Genomic DNA, 6,000 nt, shown 5'->3' with positions numbered 1-6,000 from the left:
ACTAGAAGTCGAACCTGGATCAGAACTAGAACCGGAACCAAAGATAGAATCAAATGCAGAACCAAATCTAGAATCAGGACCTGAATCAAATTCGGGTTAAGTTACTCATGAACCTACATTGAGGAGATCTAAAAGAGTCACGAATGCTCCAGATAGGTTAACTCTCTCTTCACTATTTACTTTTAACTGATGTTGGAGAACCAGAGCATTTTGTTGAAGCAATGCAGGTAATAGACTTTGATAAGTGGAAGCTAACCATGAAAGAAGAGATGAATTCTCTTCAAAAGAATAAAACGTGGATACTTACGGAGTTACCAAAAGGAAAGAAGGCATTGCAGAATAAGTGGGTGTACAGAGTCAAGGAAGAGCATGATGGTAAGAAGAGATACAAAGTACGATTAGTAGTAAAAGGCTTTCAGCAGAAGGGAGAAATTAACTACACTGATATCTTCTCTCATGTAATCAAATTAACTACTATCAGGTTGGTGCTAAGTATCGTAGCTGCAGAAAATTTCCATTTGGAGCAGCTAGATGTTAAAACCGCTTTCTTGCATGGTGACCTTGAAGAATACATCTACATGAAGCAACCTGAAGGTTTTCAAGTTTCTGGTAAAGAAAACCTTGTGTGTAAGTTGAAGAAGAATTTGTATGGTTTGAAACAAGCTCCCCGACAATGGTACAAGAAATTTGATGGATTCATGCATAAAAATAGTTTCACACGATGTGAGATAGACCGTTGCTGTTATATCAAAAATCTTGATGAATCCTACATCATTTTACTGTTGTACGTTGATGATATGCTAATTGCAAGATCTAGCATAAATGCGATCAATTTGGTTAAGCAACAACTAGCAGAGGAGTTTGAAATGAAAGACTTAGGACCAGCTAAGCAAATGCTTGGGATGAGGATTAGCAGAAACAAGTCGGAAGGAACCTTAAAGTTGTCTCAAGAAAAGTACATACAGAAGGTACTAAGCAGGTTCAATCTTCATGATGCAAAGACCAGAAGCACTCCACTCGGAAGCCATCTAAATCTGTCAAAGGACCAATTACCTAAGACAGATGAAGAAAGGAAGTACATGTCCAAAGTTCCGTATGCTTCAGTAGTAGGAAGTTTGATGTATGCTATGGTTTGCACTAGACCTCACATAGCCCATGCAGTTGGAGTTGTCAGTAGATATATGTCAGATCTAGGAAAGGAGCATTGAGAAGGTGTAAAATGGATATTGCGATATCTCAAAGGCGCCTCAGATATGACACTTTGTTTTAAAAAGAGCAATATTATCTTACAAGGTTTTGCTGATGCAAATTTAGGCGGCGATCTGGATAGTCGAAAAAGTACCACGGGCTACGTGTTCACCTTGGGTGGTACTGCTATTAGTTGGATGTCCAGACTTCAGAAAAATGTTGCTCTATCTACCACTGAAGCAGAGTACATGACAATCTCAAAAGCTGGAAAATAGATGATTTGGCTCAAGAATTTTCTTAAAGAGCTAGGTAAAGAACGGGACAATTGTGAGCTTTTCAGCGATAGCCAGGTGGCAATTCATCTTGCCAAAAATCAAGTGTTTCATGCAAGATCGAAGCATATCCAGTTGAGGTATCATCATATCCGAGAGTTGATAAATGAAGGAACTTTTTCCCTGCAGAAGATACCAGGATCAAAAAACCCATCAGACATGTTGACTAAAGTTGTCGGTGTTGAATAACTGAGGCTGTGCACTGCCTCAGTTAGTTTTCAAGACTGATAGCGTGAAGGCGCCACCAGTGAATAGCAAATTTGTTTTTATTTTCTTTCTTGATGTATCATAGGTTTGGGGGGGGGGGAGATTGATAGGACCAAACCTATTGTTGTATGTGAAAGTAGACAAAACAAAAGAAAGAAAAATAAAAAAGAGATGAAAATATGATGTAAGCGCTTACATCGACATTCTTGTGATGTAAGCGCTTACTTCGACATTCTTATGGTGTGAGCGCTTACATCGGCATTCTTATGATGTAAGCGCTTACCTCGGCAGGACATTCAAATGACTATAAGTAGGGGTCTACATTTTCATTTTTAGATCATCCCAAAACTTCTTCTTTCTCTCTTCAATTAATAAAGAGTTATTCTTTGTGTGGTCGTGGAGTAGGCAAAAATTGCCGAACTATGTAAATCTTGTCTTGTATTGTTTTGTGCAATTTATTGCTTTTCTCTCTTAAATATCTTTTTCCTTCTATTATCTTGACACGCTTCCTAACACAGACCACATAGACATATCATGTAAAAAAAGAAATTGAAAAATATAGCATTCATGTACCGTATCACACATGTATCTTCTTTTTATTAACTCAATGACTCGTCTGTCATTTGGTTTAGTAAATATAAATTTAAGTTATATGGATTGACATTGTAAAGTAATCCTGCGTTCTCAGCATATCTATGACTATGACAGCACCTTGAGCTTATAATTAGTTACTGCGGAGTACAATTTTTATCAGCTTATCAACTGAAATTTATTTTTAATTATTTAATAAGTAATTTAATTGTGTAAATATTTTTTCGTCCCATAAAATTCAAACTACAGTAATAGGACCATACTACAGTGTAATAAATGAAGAGTGATACCTCTAAAAAATTAAGAATTGGTGATGTTCTTTTACCTAAAAAGTTAAATAGTGTTAATTTTATTTGTTTTTTCTTTTGGGTTCAATTGTAAGAATTCATATCCTTTTGCTTTTAGGGCCTTGACATTGAAATTGCTAACATAATCTTATCCCAAATAGGCGCCTTTTAACAGAAGATGATATTTAATTTTTCAAAATTGCTATTGTAATTTTCCTCTCTTATTCTATTTTACTAGTTCTTTAAAATTGCTCCTGTTAATCTCGCATGCTTATTATCGAAATGAAGATTTTACCTTTCTAACAATATGCCTTGTGAAGCATTAATCAATTTGAAATAATAACCCCTGCGACCATGTATAACGACCCTGCCGGTCCTTCTGTGTATTGTCCCCTTTATCTCCTATTTATTGTTTCTTCTATGTTCATTTATGGTTATATGACTTACTGGGGCGTTTGGTTTGGTTCCGGAAAAATTTCGGAGTGAATTAGGACACTAAGTCACAAGATTGAAAGCTTAAGTTGGAAGAATTAACCAGAGTTTGACTTGTGTGTAGATGACTCCGGAATGGAGTTTTGATGGTTCCGAGAAATTCGTATAGTGCTTTTGGACTTAGTAGTATGTCCGGATGTTGATTTGGAGGTCCGTAGGTCGATTTGAGGTTTTTAGGCGAAAGTTGAAAAATTGAAGGTTTGGAAGGTTGAGAGGTTTGACCGAGAGTTAACTTTGCTGATATCGGATTTAGATTTTGGTTCCAAGGGTTGGAGTAAGTTCATTGTTTCATTTATGACTCGTGTGCAAAATATGAGCTCATTTGAAATTAGTTTGATACGATTCGGCATTGGTTTTAGGAGTTGGAAGTTCATTAGTTCATTAGGCTTGAATTGATGTGTGATTCGTAGTTTTAATGTTGTTTGATGTGATTTAGGGTTTCGAGCGAGTTCATATTGTGTATTAGAACTTGTTGATATGTTTGGACGGGGTCTCGGGTATTACATCCCGCATTTTCATATATTAAAGTTTCGTCGTAAGTTAATCGACGTAAGTTTGGGGAATGTGATTATTTTGAGATTATAAGCATTATGCTATTTCAAATAAGTGATGAGTAAATTCATGAAGGTGAGAGGGGAAGCAAGTCAAAGAAAGTAAATTTTCGTCCAAGTTTGGCATGTTGGGATAAAATACGACTTGAGCTAAAATATTCGGTATTTATAGACTAGTGCCATACAAGGTACCGCATGACCATGATAGCAAAGTGTATAAGGTATGTGAAAAATGAGTAGTATTTTAAGTAATTTGAGACTATTCGTAAATTTTTCAAAATTGTTGAAGTCAGGAGCCCGCCTGTAGAACGGAGGTTGTTTATTTTAAGTTGTTAAAGTCAGGAGCCCGCCTGGAGAATGGAGGCTGAATTATTTTGAGAAAGTTGTTAAAGTCAGGAGCCCGCCTGGAGAATAGAGGCTGAATTATTTTGAGAAAGTTAGAAGTCAGGAGCCCGCCTGTAAAACGAAGGTTGTTATATTTTTAAGTGGTTGAAGTCAGGAGCCCGCCTGTAGAACGGAGGTTGTTATTTTAAGTTGAAGAAGTCAGGAGCCCGCCTGGAGAATGGAGGGTGAATTATTTTGAGAAAGTTGGAGAAGTCAGGAGCCCGCCTGTAGAACGGAGGTTGTTATAATTTTAAGTTGAAGAAGTCAGGAGCCCGCCTGTAGAACGGAGGGTGAATTATTTTGAGAAAGTTGGAGAAGTCAGGAGCCTGCCTGTAGAACGGAGGCTGTTATATTTTTCAAAATTGTTGAAGTCAGGAGCCCGCCTGTAGAATGGAGGTTGTTTATTTTAAGTTGTTAAAGTCAGGAGCCCGCTTGGAGAATGGAGGCTGAATTATTTTGAGAAAGTTGTTAAAGTCAGGAGCCCGCCTGGAGAATGGAGGCTGAATTATTTTGAGAAAGTTGTAGAAGTCAGGAGCCCGCCTGTAAAACGGAGGTTGTTATATTTTTAAGTGGTTGAAGTCAGGAGCCCGCCTGTAGAACAGAGGTTGTTATTTTAAGTTGAAGAAGTCAGGAGCCCGCCTGGAGAATGGAGGGTGAATTATTTTGAGAAAGTTGGAGAAGTCAGGAGCCCGCCTGTAGAACGGAGGTTGTTATAATTTTAAGTTGAAGAAGTCAGGAACCCGCCTGTAGAACGGAGGTTATTAAATTTCAAGTTGAGGAAGTCAGGAGCCCGCCTGTAGAACGGAGGTTGTTTATTTTAAGTTTTGATTGAAGTCAGGAGCCCGCCTGGAGAATGGAGGTGTTTATTTTAAAAGTTGCAGTTGGAGAAGTCAGGAGCCCGCCTGGAGAATAGAGGCCGAATTATCTTTAAATTTCTGTTGAAGTCAGGAGCCCGCCTGGAGAATGGAGGCTGAATTATTTTGAGAAAGTTGGAGAAGTCAGGAGCCCGCCTGTAGAACGGAGGTTATTAAATTTCAAGTCGAAGAAGTCAGGAGCCCGCCTGTAGAACGGAGGTTGTTATAATTTTAAAGTTGAAGAAGTCAGGAGCCCACCTGTAGAACGGAGGTTGTTATAATTTTAAGTTGAAAAAGTCAGGAACCCGCCTGTAGAACGGAGTTCATTAAATTTCAAGTTGAGGAAGTCAGGAACCCGCTTGTAGAACGGAGGTTGTTTATTTTAAATTTTGATTGAAGTCAGGAGCCCGCCTGGAGAATGGAGGTGTTTATTTTAAAAGTTGCAGTTGGATAAATCAGAAGCCCGCCTGGAGAATGGAGGCTGAATTATCTTTAAATTCTTGTTGAAATCAGTAAAGCAGAGGAATACAACAAAATCCCCAGAGAAATACAACAAAAATCCCCAGCAGAGGGAGGCAGTTCAAGATTCGAAGAAAAAATAATGAGAAGCTCACAAGAAGGAAATAAGCAGTTCGAGATCGGCATGCATAGATCATAGCTTAGTACAACTTCTTTATTTTTATCAACAGTGTAATAAGGAGGTCGGTAAGCAGTAGCAACAACATGTAACAGCAGTAGCAGCAAAATTACAGTCCCATGGTAGTCCCAGCTACCAAATATTTCCGAACTACATTAACCTGATTCCCTTTTAGCCAGGGATATGTAGGAAACCTTCGAAGCAAATGTTCAGTTAAATCTTTCAAAAAATGCTTCACACGGAGTACCCGAACAGGCAAAAATCGCTCGTATCCGCTCACTTTATCTTTGCACGAAAACTCTTCGTATTTTCGGGCAAAGAGGGGCAGCTATGAGCACATAATTTTTGCCCTGTATGAGAATTACTCCCAAAAAATTCAAAATAAAACAATTTTCCTTTGTGTGCAATTTTTGAATTTTTGTGACATTTTTTTGATAATTATTTGTATTTTTGCATGTACATGTTAATGTGTTAAAT

The sequence above is a fragment of the Nicotiana sylvestris genome, chromosome 2, assembly GCF_000393655.2.
Source record: "Nicotiana sylvestris chromosome 2, ASM39365v2, whole genome shotgun sequence".
NCBI classification, from domain to species: domain Eukaryota; kingdom Viridiplantae; phylum Streptophyta; class Magnoliopsida; order Solanales; family Solanaceae; genus Nicotiana; species Nicotiana sylvestris.
Note: the sequence above shows the minus strand (reverse complement) of the source record.